This window comes from Lissotriton vulgaris, chromosome 7, assembly GCF_964263255.1.
Source record: "Lissotriton vulgaris chromosome 7, aLisVul1.2, whole genome shotgun sequence".
Taxonomy (NCBI): Eukaryota; Metazoa; Chordata; class Amphibia; order Caudata; family Salamandridae; genus Lissotriton; species Lissotriton vulgaris.
The window spans coordinates 1,596,445,461-1,596,462,029 of NC_141695.1; the positions used below are offsets into that span (position 1 = coordinate 1,596,445,461).

General features: G+C 46.8%; 1 long non-coding RNA gene across 1 annotated transcript in view; it reads right to left on the reverse strand.

The window, feature by feature from the left end:
- The window catches only part of LOC147706055 (uncharacterized), a 100,532-nt gene that overhangs the window by 32,485 nt on the left and 51,478 nt on the right, over nucleotides 1-16,569 (reverse strand). The window lies entirely within an intron of this gene.

The window sequence follows — 16,569 nt, forward strand, 5'->3', positions numbered from 1 at the left end:
AACCGATATCCAAAAGGTTAAAAACAATACTTTATTATTGTTGCTCAACATGTAAGGGTGTTCCAAACCTTTTCAAATAAGTTGTTCTAGTTCACATCACTTGTTACCAAGCTATGGCCCTGACTGGTGCAGAGAAAGCACTTGACCACATTAGGTAGAACTCATCCGGTGGCCATCTTGGAATTGTTTCAAAACAATTAAAAGATGGACTCTCCTCACTGTATTAACAGAGGTCAGTGGATGGACCAATAGAGGAGTTGCAAGTAGAGAGGGAGAGAAAATAGTTGTTCATGCACTACAATGCATGTTCCTGACATGAGCAATGGAAGGACGGAACGATTCCAATCAAAATATGGTGAGACTGAAATACTCCGGTACAGTGGCACAATGAAACTCGAGGGCCTTCCCCTTGCAGAGTACATGCAGGACACCCCCCTCCCCCCCCATGCTCCTGGCCCAGTCCGGTGCTCCCAGGCTAGGGCCTTGCTGCCCATGCAAAGTGCCAGACGGGGCGGGCCCCTTGGGGATGCCCCCTACCCACTGCAGGGACAGCGTTGGCTAATATTACACCACTGCTTCTTAGTGATAAACACAAGAAGTGAATGGAAAGGATAGGAAAGCAGAATAATATGTGGCATGGGTGAGTGCCCTTATCATGCAATATTATAACAATGCCTCAAAGATGATCCTTGCCTTCACAGCAACAATCCTTAGTTTAGTTTAAGGGCCTCCACTCGCTCCTGTGGCGCAACGCTGCCTATTTAAGATCAGCTGCTTAACCCACAGAGCTCTTTCCTCCCATGGACCAATCTTCATCGCAAATAGAATCCAAAGATACATCCCCCGCCGGACCCTCCGCTCTGCCAACGCGAATCTGTTTACTCCCCTTGCCTTCAAGCACAAGAAACTCGGGGGCTGAGATTTGCATCCATCGCTCCCCAGTTCTGGAATTCCCTACCATCGACGTTACGCCAAACGGAGTCTTACCCCATGTTCAGGAAATCTCTTAAAACTTGGCTGTTTTCCCAGGTCTATGACCAATAACTCGCACCCCCTCTCCTCTGTTTACGCCTCCTTACCCTAGCGCCAAGAAACCGTTAGTGTACGAGCGCTACATAAATCCTTTCTATCATATCATATCATAGTCTTGGTAGTGTGGCAAATAGCAGTCAGGTGTTACTGGAAGAACATGTGTTAAGTATTTTACAGTACCATAAAGATTCATAAGTAATTGACAATAATTGAGAAAAATAAAACATCAATTTATAAAAATAGAGTATATTTTTAGGTAAATTTAGTCACCAAAACAAACTAAACAGCATACATATAACCGGAGTTATGGATTTTCAAAACATTAGAAAATAAATGCATTATATAGTGCAGATGTTTAACATTGCGGTCAATGGGAAAATCTGCTAGTGACAATCAGTCACTTAGGGCTTGAGTTGTGTTTTAACTTTGCAGGGTAGAAGTCCTTGGGTTCCTATGACCTGGGCCCAACACTCAGTTCAATTTTACCTGGCCCATGGCGTCTGGATGTAGTGGTTGTCCCGGCTGTCAGTGGTCTTTAAACAGGAGTCACGCTCAAGATGCTTTTACAATGGGGACGACGCCACCAGAAAGGGGATGCAAATACACAAGAACCTGGTCATTGCTTGCGTTGGTCGCAGATGTTGTGAAGTGCTCTCTTCATGTAGCGTCGAGTTAAGAGGTCAGTTTCCCTACTAGTAGGTAGTTGTTAGACCTAGCATATCTTGGAGTGATTACACCTGACTTTTTCCCTCTGCCTTCTTTGCTTTTAGATGTTTTGGGTACTTTGCCACTGCTGATCAGTGTCGAAGTACAAGTGTCCCCTATGTAAAATGTAATGGTGATTGGTTGGCAATGATTGGTATGTTTGCCTTACTAGTAAAAGTCCCTAGTGATGTGCCTGGTGTGTGTGCAAGGGCTAGTAGTGCAACAGCATGCAGAGAAGGGAACTCAGGCCTTCAGTGTAGGATCTGCTCGCAGAATGCTAAGTTAGCATGCAGTCCTGACAATTGCAGCCACTTGTCAGGCCTGATATTCCCTTTTACATACATGTTGGGCACACCTGTGGTAGATCCCAGTTAACCCCTTCGATGCTCATGACGGAACGGTTCCGTCATGAGCATCGGTCGCGCTGTGCTCATGACGGAACTGTTCCATCATGACCACACCCATTTACATTAGGGCCCAGCACCGGGGATAAATCGGCACCGCACGGATGAGGTTAACCCCTGGGCAGGGTGCAGTGTAGGTAAAAGGCAGAACATATGCTGAGGTGTGTGCTACGTCCTGACAGTGAAAAACTCTCCATTTGTTCTTCACTGCTGAAAGGCCATCCTGCCCATTGGACAGAATGGAGGAGGCTGGGTGTTGTGCTTGTTAGCCTAGTTTCCTGTCAGTTTATAATGGAGAGGTGAAGTTTAGATTGTATGAACTCACAGTGTTATAACACATCTTTCTGTGGAGGTGGTATTGTCACTGTGTGTTCATAAACCACTCTTTTAGAAAGTGGCTGAGTTTTGTGCTCTGAGCATTTCTGTGTGTCTCTGAAATGTGGATTGTCTGTCTGGATCTGAGAGGTGAGAGGAGCTGGAGAGGTCTTGACCCAGGAAGAGGTTGAGATGGCACCAGGATGCCCAGCATCTGGAGAGTAGGAGGGGGGAGATGCCTGGGAGGTGAAAATGCCCGGGCTGGTGCTATAAACCAATTGACCCATCTCCTGCTGAGTGATTAAGGATCCAGACCCCCAGTATCAAAGGAAGAAAGGTGACAATGGGAGGGAGACACCCAGAACTGATTTAGGGAGGGGTCAGGGACCCTTGAGCACATATGAACTTCAAAGACATTAAGGGGTATATCTAAGAGAGTGGAAACCCCTGACAGGGGGAATGAAACATATATGGATTGAGACTGTAAAGGCTTGGACCCTTTCTGTGGTCAAGATGAACCTATTCTAAAGAAGGAGCAACTGAAGAGACTGCTGTGGACAGACCAACCTTGCTTTGTGACATGGGGCTGGTCTGCAGTTTGCTGTTCTAACTAAGGGAGAGGCTGTTGGGACTGTGCTGGAAGCGCTGGGTCCCCCTGCTTGAAGAAGACTGTGCTTTGTGCTGTGTCTTGTAACCCTCAAAGGCCTGCGGTGAGCTGGCTACCTCTTTGGAAAATACAGGATCATAAAAGTTCTGGAGAAGTCCCAAGCAACGCGGTGTGCACGTGCTTTTGCAGATTGTGACCCTCAGAAGCTGTGCCGTGTGATGGTGGGTACGCAGGAGTAAGCTAAGCCTCAGACACGCTGGGTGCGTATCGAAGTGCAGGCCCAGGCGTTGGTCAGGAGGGCCTGGTTGTGGTGTGCACGGGGATATGAGGTGAGGCTCGGACATGCAGTGTGCGTGTCGTGGTGCAGCCCAGGTGTTGGTGAGGAGCACCTGGGCCTCGTGTGCACCAAAGTGGAGAAGTGTGGCTCACTGGTTAGAGCAGGCAGACCCTGAAGCAGAGGTCAGACCCGGGACCAGGGTTCAATTCCCGACACGGCAGGGTCTTGAGCTCAAATGTCCATGGACTCGATAATTCTCGCTTCGGTGCCTGACCTAATCATGGGTTCACACTCTGCAACTCTGGGCATTAAGCTTGCTTAATCTCCACAACGGCCCCCCGCGGCGGGATGCCTGGCTTTCACCTTGGGGATGCCCTGTAGGGGCTATCTCACAGGGAAAAAGCCAGGACGGGTTCCCAAGGCAAGCGTGGAGATACCCCTTCGGGGGTCGATTCTGGCGCTATATAAGAAACATAAGAAACATAAGAAGCGAGACTCGGACGTGCTGGGTGCTTGTCGGGGTGCAGCCAGGGTGCTGGTGAAGAGCGTCAGGGCATTGTGTGCACCAACAGAAGAAGTCGTTCTCGGACATTCTGGGTGCGTGTTGTGGTGCAGCCCGGGTGTTGGTTAAGAGCGCCTGGGCCTTGTAGTCACCAACAGAAGAAGTGAGTATCGGACACGCTGGGTGCATGTCGTGGTGCAGCCAGGGCATTGGTGAGGAGCGCCTGGACATCGTGTGCACCAGAAGAGGTGAGCCTCGGACGAACAGAGTGCGTGTCGTGGTGCAGCCAGGGGGCTGGTGAAGAGCGCCTGGACATCGTATGCACTGGGAGAAAAGGGGAGACTCGAACGCACAAGGTGCATCCTGAGGTGTAAGCGGAGCAATGGTGAAGAGCGCTGGATCATCGTGAGCACCAGAGAAGAGGCGACTCTCAGATGCGCAGTGTACGTGTCGAAGTGCAACCTGAGGCGCAGGTCAGGAGTGCCTGAGTACGTGGTGCACCGAATTGGAAGTAAAGTCTTCGCAGTGGTGAGGGCGGATCTCGGTGTGGACTGAGACCGCTTGAAGGAGGGCCAAGTCATTGGGCCCACTAAGTCACTTATAGTGGCCCGGACTGGAAGCCGTGGAAGAGCTGAGCCGCCGGCCTGAGTCCCCCGCAACCTGTGACAGAGTTCTGAATCAAAGCCCAAGGCACTAACGTTGGAGAGGAGAGTGGGGTCACGCCCCCTAGGTTATGTGGATCAACACCTGGGGTGACGTGCAGGCCCGGAGGGACACTCTCTCGGCCTCCCGTTTCAGTCAGCTGCTTGGGCCGCTGATTCGTCTCGGATCCCGGCCCATGATGAACCAAGGAGGGGCAGTGCTGGGGCCGGAGTAGGAAGCAGTACTTTTGTGTCATCATTTGATCCATGAAGGGGGCACTGGTAATGGAGCACGTAAAACTGTTGTATTTCACTTTGCATTATTGCTGCTAACGAACTATCAAACTGTCGTATGATGCCTGTCCTCATTTGGGCCTGACTAACTATATACTTGGTGCGCTACGAACTGCCTTATTTTTCCCCTGCATATTACCTAATTGTAATGTGGCGCATTGCATTATTTCTTCAGAGCACAGTATCTGAGTTTAACGTGGCGCAGTGTATTATTCCTTCTTTTCACTGTACAGGATTGTAGTGTGACCCATTGCTTTGTTTCCTCCTAGTACTGGGCCGGCTGGTGGTGATAGGCATTGCATTATTTCTTCAATTTCAAAGTACATGACTGTGGGTCTATGTATGGCATTGTTTCTCTGTTGCACAGTATAAGAGAATATCGTTACGCATTGCAGTATTTGTTTCCTGTTGCAACATGTGTGATTCTAGCAATACGACTAGCCTAACCTTTTGGAAACGGTTGGAAGTGAGCTTAACGGTTGTTTAGGAGTGGTGGTTTAGATTAGAATCTACCAACCCACCGGAAAGAATACTACCCAATCTTTTATGTTGATTTTGTATTGTCTGGTCTATTCGTATAATTGCTTATATTAAGATTATACTAATGTTATCAAAACTTGTGTGGAGTCTATTTGTGGGGACATCATGGGGTTACTGTGAGAGTGGTTGCACATATTGAACACTCGTGCCTTGGAGATTAGCCTGGCTGCTCGTGCCAAGCTACAAGGTGGTGAGCAGGGCTATCTCAGATGGTGTCCTTACTTAGTCTAATGTTGAAGTGAGAGGTCGGGGTCTCCCGCCTCCATTATTTGGTGGCGGCGGTAAGCGATTAGGACCCCCACTTCCAACAGTAGTCAACAAGCTTTTGTAGTGGTAAAAGTAATGAAACCAAACGTCTACGTCTTCCGGTCCAGGGGAGTGTGGTAGCAGCTTGAAACTTCTGTGAAAGCCAGAGTAGAACTCCCAGAATGCACTTCACCATTTACTTTTGGGCCATCCATTAGAGGGACAGATGGCCAGTGAGTCTTTTGATACAGAGCATTGTCTTATCTGCACTGTGCAAGGGACTGGTCCCACCAATCCAGGGGAGTCTGAGGGTGCATCTGGCTTCCACAGGGGTTTCTCGCATCAGGAGTGTCGAGTTTTAGCTAAGGAAAGGGACTGTTCACTCAATTCCAAGTCTGTCACCTCCGGGAAAATATATTCCTCTTTTGCTTTGTGCTATTGGGCAGAGTCCTGTTGTCAGTGACATGGTTCTCTTATTTTTCCTTCAGTGAAGTAGATCTGTGAGATCTCCTCTTCTGGTGTCAGGGGTGTCCCTTAAATCCTAGATTTAGGGGAGTTAGGCATATGGGAGCTAAATGTCCACATTCTTAATATACTGCACCCTGCCTACTGAACACAAGAGACCTTCTCTAGGGGTAACTGGCATGTACTTAAGAGCAGTGCTGTGACCCTGTCACGCATGGTGAGGACAAAGTCAAAATGGAGCAGTGAACAATGTTCCTGCAGATTGAAATGGCGGGCCAGCTGTTATCTGTGTCCCGGGGCACTCGGGTGACATAAACAGTGCTGCATTCTCTGAGTATACCTTTACCACCCACGCCCTGAGTACCACATTACCACTCACCAGGGACTTGCCAGGGGGTTTGGTCTCTGTCAATTGGGCATGTCAATTACACGTGTTACTTTTAGGGAGAGAGCACTGGCACTGGAGCCTGGTTGGCAGGCTTCAGTGCACTGTCACCTTCAAAAACCAGCACCTAGTGGTCCAAATGGGGCAAAAAGTGAGAGGGCTATCTGTAAAAAGCCCTTTTTCTTACAGAAATCCATTGACTCTGGAGAGAGGAATTGAGTTAGACAAAAAACATTGAATCATGAGCAAGGGGCAGATCCAGAGCCTACTGTAAATATATGTTCGATACAATATATTTCTGACAAATGTCTATAGCCAGGACCACTGGTATTTTGTGATTCTGCAACCGTGGTGTTTTCTGCATAAGTATGGATTTGCCACATAATCCAACATTTGCTGCATGATTTACACATTTTACTAAAAACAAATGGTTTCTACCTCATATGGATCAAAATTGACTAAAAATGTGGGGACACGTGTTTCTGTGAAGAGGAAGTCCGTTTTGCAAGAGCTGATTAGTCACCTTTCAATTGCCTATTTCTGTATTTGAGTGTTAAACTGTTATTAATAAGATTGAATCCTTGCACAGGCAGTGTAACAGTGCACAAAAAAGACAAAATAATGCAGTTCTATTGTCAGAAATGTGCCCCTTTTCGCTGCTTAATTTTCCTTTTCTTGCAGCATAATTGAATCAACTCTGCCACATAACGTGGTCCTCCCTTGTCACATAATTCCATTGGCCCTGCATATAGCAGTCTGAACAGGCGTAATACGTGATTATTAGATACTGTAGGTCTTCAATTGAGAAGATAAAAGCTGTCAGTGGGTCGGCCACCTTCTTGGAATCAAGGATTACACAACTGTTTAAATCCACATGCTTTGAGACTATCCCAGTCTAAACTGCAAATCCCCCGTTCTGACTTCAGGACCACGAACAGCTGCCCGCCTCTCCCCCCGCTCACCATCTCGGCACGTATCACCGATCCCAGACTGCATAATTATGTCCGTGCACCAGCACTGCACGCGACAGGTTAAAGGTGTACACACCGATCTGGAACGTCTAAGAAACTAAATCTGTGTTTATTTTCTTATTGAAAGTGTTTATTTTCTTATTTAAAGCAGTTTTGTGTGATGTTAGATTAAAACCAGGATGTGATCTGTTCCATCCGTTTCAATTTTTTAAAACAATCCTGTGAAGTTATTTTTCCCGACATTTTAAGAAAGTGATGGCAGATTTCAAAACCTTGCGTCTGCTGCTGGATTTACTAACCGAAACATTTTTTTAAAACCTGTTTTTATTGTTTTATTGGCATTTTTCAAACACCATGTATACAGGCACTACATCCAGTGGCCCTCAATGGGCCCCTCTATCTTTAAACATAGTACGTGTACTCACATGTCCAGCGTAAATAATAAATGCTAAACTAAAATAGGGTTAGAGTGCCTTTCAAAAGGGCGAGCATCCGACCGGCCATAGAGAAGCGTGTCTCTGCTGTTGATATTAATCACAGTGCACCTTATCATTCCTACAAAAAGAGGGGAAAGGGGATACCTAATATAATAATCACATCAGGTTATCAGGCCCCGTTGTCGCAGCCTCTCCCCTTCCTGAAGGTGATCCCTTCCTCTGCACAGGCAGCCACAACCCAAAACCACGGCAAACACCACGCGCCGCACCCCCACCCCCGTCCAATCCCACCCTGCCAGCGCTCGAGCACTTTCCTTCGGGGTGACGTAATCGTAATAGAGTGCTGAATAGTCGTGACAGGAACATATCCCACTCTGTGGTGCTCGAGGTCTGCTCACCTCTTACAGTCACATCAGTGAGAAGCGTTGCATATTCCCCAGTCCCCCTCACGAGCTCACCTCCAGGTGTGGCTAAGGGGGTAGAGCTGCTGCTGCTGTCCCACTGCGCTGCGAGGTGTCGTTTCGCCAACATCAACTCTTGATCGGAAAACGTAACAGCTTCAGAGAGTTTCTTGGGTCTTGGAATGAACCCCGACTGACACGTCCTCCGTTCCCCCTAATTGCCAGTTGTTTTTTTATTTTATTTTTTTATCTAGTACACTCGCTCCAGTGGGGTGACGCAAATTGATAGGCGCCCCCTGCAGAATGTGGTGAGGAAGGGGGTCCTTCTTAGATTCCAATGGCTCACAAATATTCACGGGCGGACTATGCCACTTGGATGCCACATTGACTAAAATACGTCACTTGAAGGAGCACCATTAAAGCACTGATAGGTGATGGGTGGCATGCAATCACGCGCTCAGCCGCCTGCAGCTGCTATAGATGGCTGCATTCCATTCCTCCATTTTCTGCCCATTTCGGAAGTCCGGATGGGGAGCGGGGTTATGATTGATTCTCAACATTTGCAATCAGCAAATGATTTTTAACCCCGGCTCCGATTGCAACAGTCCCGGGGCCCTAGACATGCTGGGGCTTATGTACAAGCCTCTGCGACACCGGCACGGTACGTCACTTGTTTCAGCGGCTCAAGGGCCTTGTAAATAAGCCCCGTTATGCTTTGTTGCATTATTTCGTGTTGTCTTGTGTTACATTATGGTGTGCTACGGCATAGGTTTATTTTCTAGTCCACAGCTGTCTTACTTGTTTTATGCGTGGCTGCAATTGGCATGACGTCGATAATTATGTAGTGTTGTGGCTGACATTAGTGCATCAGGTGCAGAGGCACCAGGCTCCATGGACGATGGAGGGCTACTTAATTCCAATTAGGGCGCCTTTATCCAGCAAGGGTCGCGGTGGGGTGGCCATTCCTCTAACATTAAAACCCTCCCTAATTCAATTCAATTAAGTGATTTTGAGGCCACAGGTAATCCTGCCTCCAGGGGGTTAATGGTGTGGTTGCCTACGTGGCATCGGCCACTGGCGACTGCTTGTGGCTCTGAGCGTGTTTTCAGCTCACACAGCTCCAAAGAGGATTAAGTTGTGTCCATGGGGCACAAAGAGGCTGCGCCTGAAAATACAGGACGGTTCCTGTCACAGGCTGAGGTAAACTGCCAGCTGTTATCAGCCTTCCATTTGAAATAACGGCTGCTCTGTCAACGTCAGAGCTGTGAGGCGCCTCCGCGCGCCAGTCCAGGTGCTGTTGGTCTGGAGATGAGAGAAGTGCCTTTTAGCCCGAGGAACACACCCAGGATACAAAACAAGCATTTACAATGCAATGTTTTTGCCTTTGTTAAAGTTTAAGCTATTGGCAATGCTCTTGACATTATTTTTATATATGTTTTTTTTAACATAAATAAATGGCATTGTCATTTGCAATGCCACTAGCTTTATCTTTCGCAAATGACACCCTCAAACACCTACAGAGAGCCCCCCCAACACACACCCACACAGAGCCCCCCCCACACACTGCGAGCCCCCCCACACACGGGCCATCAAACTAAAGAGGGTTTTATGTGTACTGGGCTATTTACACCATTCAATCACTTGTTAGCTTGGTTCACACCACAGAAGTTCTAAAACATAAATACAAACATAACTGATGTCAAGGTGTAGATGTGTTAAACTAAACGATGTTTTGAAATCAACTTTTGATCCACTTAAAAATGTAAATACATTACAGTTAATATGTACGAATAATATTTTTTATTCATGTACCCAACTATGCGTTATTCATAAAAAAGACTAACAAAATTTAAGGAAAAAAAAAAAGAATCTAGTGCTAGTCGTGACATGAAACAGGACTAATACAGGAAAAAAAATGTCATCAAGAGGAAATGGTCATTAAGATACAATAGGATTATTTAGCCCAACACAGGTATCAGCAAGCAAAGCTGCGCTGTAAAGTTAACTCTTCAAAGAGCATCTCTTGCCAATAACAAAGAACCTCATATCCTTCTGCCCTCTAGAGCAACTCTTTGGTAAATGATATTGAATCGTTCCCACTCTGCTACTTCTCAAAACAGCACGCTTATGAATGTCAATATAAACTTTCACAAACATACAGAGAATAATTCCAAAAAGAAGCCATTCCCATCTTTCATTCAGGAAAAATGTAGATTTGCACAATGACAGGGAACAGTGCTCACAAACAATAAGAACTTGCAAACGAATGCGTCCCCAACCTAACAAACTGCACAACTTTTTCTCAAATACACTAGCTTGGAAGAAGCCGCAAGTTATTACAGGCTAGCAATACGTCTGTACAGGCAGGCAGAACAGTCAGGAGTTCAGTTGACCACAGATATCACAATCCTCAACTCAGCATTGTCTAATCTTTCTGAAGGATTTCTAGCCACCCTCTGCGCATGGTGATTTGGCATTCCCAACTTCAGCACACTTTGTTGTATCTCGAGGTTCTGGACAAGTAAGTTCTTTGGAATTCATGGGAGTGCAAAAATGTGTTTCTTGAAACCCTTACTTTTGTGCAATAGTATTTTGATACAATAAAGTGAAAATTATTTTGTTTAATATTAAATATCCACCTACCAGCACTGGGCTCTAAAACGGTTATGCTCAAAATAATGTTTTTTTAAAAGTGTGTGTTATTTTATGGAACTGTCAGTGTCAGTCTTACTAAAGCAGACGAAGTCACTCGATTCTAAGTGGTAATTTATCCATTCTGACACACTTATGGAAACTATTTATTCTTCAACTATTGCTTTGGGGAAAATGTGGCAACTTACCATGCTAATTTCTCGTTTGGCCACTCAGGGTTACTGGCTAGCTTCATTTGGGAAACACTACTCGCATCCCGGGATGCATAAAGCTTATTAGGGGCATGACATGGGTCTTGTACGAAACAAATGGAGGGCACCACTTATACCAAGGGTTTTGTATGCAGGCAAGGTAGTCAGAGTTGAAATTATGTATTATGCAAGTATACAACAGTTTTAAGACCTATCGCATACCATGTTGCAGCAACCTGACAACTCCCTATCCCCTATGAATATTGCTGGGTCCCCCTTCACCCTGAGACACTGCCATTGGCTCTTACACCTGTGCAAAGTAAGTCTCTGATACTAACCTTTATTCGCAAAGCCTGGTGGATGTCTGAGGCCAACTGTCCTTTCCACCAATGTGGCTCCAGCTCCATTCTCCCATCCAGGGTCAAAGCACCTCCGAGATCTATAGAAATTGAGGATTGAGGTCATTAAGGGATCCCGCAACATTAGAAATCCAGAAGTGGCTCTATCAAAACTACTATCAGGGAAGAGCAACCAGATGTCACTAACCCGAGAATCCCAAAATCCTCTAGAGGTTCTCCCACCCTTTTCTTACATCTTTCAGCGGATAGCCCTAGGGGTTGCTCCACCTCCAAACACCACAGAAAAAATACCAGCGGGTCTCCCAATCCCAGTGAAGATACCGGCGTTGTTTCTCATCAGAGGACCATACAGTATTGTTCCCCCTTCCCATTATAAGCATTTCCAGAGGTAATAAGCTCACCTGTTCCAGCCGATTATGAATCCATAGTTCGAATTGTAGAAGACCCTACTCTCCCTCTCGGACTCCCGTCCCAAAGTACACCTTCCAGAAGTCCCGTCCTGCAGGCTAATACTTTCCTTCTGATTTCACCAATGCCTCTCTCTATCCCTTTCAGACACCTGCTCCTCTTCCCAGGACCTAGCGTCCTAAAGTGGCTGCCTCCACTCAGTCTCCTGCTCACCCACTCCTGATCAGAGTCCCAAGATACCCTTCTCGAGAGTCAGTTATAGCGTATAGAGACTGAATTTCAGTGTACGCTCACGATCACTAAGAGTCTGCGTCGAGTGAAAGTGATCATCCGCCTCCTGCTTCATTATCCATTCTCTACAATCACCTTTCCTCAGCCTAACTCCTTACCAGCCCAGACTCCTCCTTTTCACTTCCCTCCACCAGCCCAATTTCTTGTACTCACTCTCTTCCACTCTTCCCTAACTTTGCACTCCCGTATTCACCGTATCGTCAGTTCCCTCTCATCGCCCGCCCTCCCTCCTCACTCAGACACTTGTATCCACCTCTCCCTTCCGTGGGCCTCTTCCAGCCTTTCTCCGTCGCTCGCTCAATGGGAGCTTCGGGCACCAGTCGCGCGCTCTGCGCGCACTGCTAAGCACTCTGGAGATTGAAGTTTTTTTTCTTGTGGACGAAGGAAGGAAATTAGAAAAAAATCACGAAACAGAAAGAGGACATGTCGTGAACTCATGTCCTGTAATACAAGGCGTTGCTATAGCCATCTTCGAAAAACCTCAACACTGCAAAGAGAAGGCCAAACAATTGTCCTTAAAACTGCTTAACGCCGAAAAAGAATAGGCAGCAGGGCCTGCTTAACTCTGACTTTACCTTTTTGTTGTTGAAGACAAGAGAAATCCGCCCGAAGACGTTCAATATAGTACGTTTCATGGAGATTCTTCCCGTTTCAAGATGGCCGACGCCAGGCACGAGGGGCGTTCAAAGATTATAAAACCCGGGAAAGGGAGGCGTAGTCGTATGACGAATATGCAAAGACTGAAGTAAGTGTTAGCACGTGCCCCTTTCGAAATGGCTGATTTTCGTTGTAGCTGTCTAGTTGCCAGGTCTTTAAAAAAAGACAAGCACAACTCCCATTAAAACAAGGGATCTAGTAGCCGAAGGCAGGTGCCGGCAATGCCGGACCAGATTCAGGGGCGTTCCTGAGAATTGGCTTTTGGCTGCTGTAGCGTGACGTAGCCAAAAGCCAAAAATTCTCGGGAACACCCCCAAATCTGGTCCTGCATTGACGGACAAACGTGTCTTCCAATGGCTAGCCTCCATTTATGGAGATAGCCAATGGAAGACGGGGGCAGATTCCAAGCCCCATACTTTCGCCAGGCAAAACCTAAAAACGTGTTTACGACGGGGGTTGAAACATTATTATTTTTAAAGAGGGAGGCTTTATCAACTATGAAAAATGGGGTTCAAAATTAAGGGCAATCAGATCTACGAAATGATAGGCCTAAACTCGTTTGTCACAGCGTGATGTTCCTTTTCACTTGTGAAAGCAATTCTAGCGTGCTCGCGGGCGTTGTGGAAGCGGACATGATCTCTCATTTAGCCAAACACCAAAGAGGTTATATTTGTATTTTAAAATTACCTAGCAGATTTACAAGCCCCCTGCGCCACCAGTGCCTCACTTTTTGTGACGTACTGGTGGCATATCTTACAGCTCCATATTTACAAGGACGGGAAAAGCCACCCTGCATGGCTTTTCCTGTCCTTGTAAATATGGCCCCTTTACGCGCAGCACTTTGTGTGAAAGGGGCGTTCCATGGGTGTTGCTGTGGGTGTCCCCACCCAACACCCATGGAACGAGACACATTTCAGATTTACAAGGAATCGTACACCTGGAAATGCGTGTGAATGTTACGGCTCCCCAGGGGAGGCGAAGGGAGGCGCAACGAGGAGAAATGTTTTCATTTCTCCTCGTTTTTTTCCTCTTTCAATGTGTGCTGCATTCTACAGTACGCATCGAAAGAAGAAAATGCCTGTAGTGATTGTTTTTGTGCAGGAAGGGGCACAAAAACAATCTCCCCACGACGCAGGCATCCTTGGACCATGGTGCAAGGGCGCCTGCGCCGGCGCATGTCTGCAGTTTGTGCGCCAGCACAGGGGGAAGCACAGAGATGCAACATATTGTTGTAAATATGTTGCATCCCTGTGCCTTGAAAGTGACCCAGTGTGGTGCAGCCAAATGGTTTATGTTCCGCACTGAGGGGCTTATTTACAAGCCCCTTGCGCCACCAGTACGTCACTTTTCCCCATCAAAAGTGATGCACCGGCAGTGCAAGGGGCTTGTAAATAAGCTTCTCAGTCCCTTTCATTGTAAATCTGCCCCGACATACCTGGCGATAGGAATCGCAAAAAAAGAACTGGATAGAATGAGGGAGTCGAGCCAGTCACCTATCATGTCCGTTCCTTGCAGGTTGGCAGGGATGGGATAGCGTCAGTCAGATGTGAGGATAGTGCCTCTGATATGTTGCTAAGAGGTGTTGAAAGAGGTAGCTTCGAGCTGTCGGAACACCATCAGGATAAATCTGGAGCTGGTGTAGCCGCACGTCTGGCTGGGTCAGAGTCAGTCACATACCAGATGATTGTCACTGCAAGGTTGGTCGGCTGGGACAGGGTTGGATATACACCAGGACAGCGCATCTTAAGGGCTGACAACACTAGGCTAGAGTCAGTGACATTTTGGGCCACCAACAGTGAAAATACGTACAAACTAGGCCAGAGCCCTTCACACTTGGGCCCATACGGCAACAAAAGGGTTTTAGTGGTGGGACACGCTTATTCACGTATGGGGCTGCCCATCTGCGAGGTTAATAGTGCAGGTCCTAGTCCAGAAGAGTTGGGGCAGAGTCCGACACAGAGCGGGCATCTTATTTTTTAAAGGCAATAGGTCTGAAGAAGAACCAATCTTTCAGATGAATTTCAGATTAGAGACAGATACACACGTGTATATATTTAAGTATTTAAGTTAAGTTGTGACCCTGGAGTGGTGAGAAGACTGGTTGAAAGTTGAGCCTGCACAACACTGTGATTAACATGCATATTCACCCCATCCTCTAAAAAAAGGGACTTGTCTTTGTTTTAGCAGAAAATGTCAGGACGCAAGGATAGTACTTGAAAAACTGCTACTATGCGGTCAAATGCAGAAGGACTGTGTCTAATTTTAGGGCTTATTTTATACTGTTGGCAACAATTCTACTTGCCTGGTATAAGTTTTTATAGAGTCGTCAACTGCGTGTGGCAAATGGGGGGGGGGGGGCGGGGGGCTTCCGTCTCTTATACAAGAGCTCTTCTCACATCACATCTTATAGGTACGATAGTTATCGACCTCAGGCAGATGAAAGGAAGAGTCAGTCCTGTTAGGAAAAAGGCATATCACAGCATTGGCTCTGAGCCAGCTGAGCTGTCTCACCATCAGCAGAAAAAATTCACAACGGGAAACTGTAGTCGTGCATTCTTTCCCAGCATCACTGATGCATCAGTCTGAATTTACAGGTCAAATCGGCCTCGTTAGAAGCACCTTAAAGAAAGAGCTCGCAGATGTCTTTCCACCCGTGTGCACTTTAGCTCCAGATGCTGCTGAGGGCCGTCCTGAAATTTGCCAACTTTATGAAATTCAGGGGGCTAAAAGTTAACATCACTAAAACCTACACCATGGCCTGTGGGCCTGGCTCTAAGAAGGCATCCTGTCCCATATTTCTCGAGGGTAGGAGGATTGAGACAACGGATCAATTCTCCTATCTCGGAATAAACTTCGACAGGAGAGGCAATTGGCAAACTCCAGTGAGGGCAAGAAACCTAGCCTTCTCCCGGGCAGTAGGAGCCCTTAACACCTTTGCGGCCAAATTAGGGGGTAGACCTGTGAAGGAACTGACTCTAATCTGTAAGGCCAAACGTATTTCCACGGCCATATATGGATCAGGAATTTGGGGAATTGAAAATGCAACATCAATCCAACTAACCGAGAATCAGTACCTTAGATACTTGCTGGGGGTCCCCAAATCATCGGCAACCTACCTTGCACATATTGAATTGGGCTTATCATACATCCTAGACGCTATAAAAATCGCGCCCATACTATTATGGCACAAGGTATGGGTTACCCCTGAGACATCTTTAAACCGCGATTTAATCTCTGATTGTCTTACCCTTGATGGAGTTAGCAATATTCAATGGCTAGCCTACGTTGAAACCCTGATGACTGAGATTGGCCACCCAGAGTATTTTACGAGACCATCCAGTATGGAGGTGGTTGCGAGAAAGTCTTTGAAAAAAATGGCACTGGACTTCTTGGACAACAGGAGATGGGGCTTGGAAAAAACTAAAAACTCAGTCATGGACTACCAGCAAATTACTGTCAACAAAGGGCCTCAATTGTATCTTTTAAGCAACTTAAATTGTTACTCCAGAATGTTATTGACCCGCTTTAGGTTTGGCACCTTTTTTCGCTTAATTACCCTTCCAGTCTGTAATAACTGGTCAAGGGAGAAGCTTCTTTGTCCATGCGATGATACCTCTGCCCAATCAAATATTCATTGTATACTTTTTTGAAAATGTTATACTATACCCAGGGGGGCCTTCTTGAAACCAATTCTGAGGGTGTGGGGCCACCATACTTGCAGAACCGCATTCGTTAGGCTGCAACAGCTAGAAAATGACATTGTTGCACATGCTGTATCCAATTTTTTAA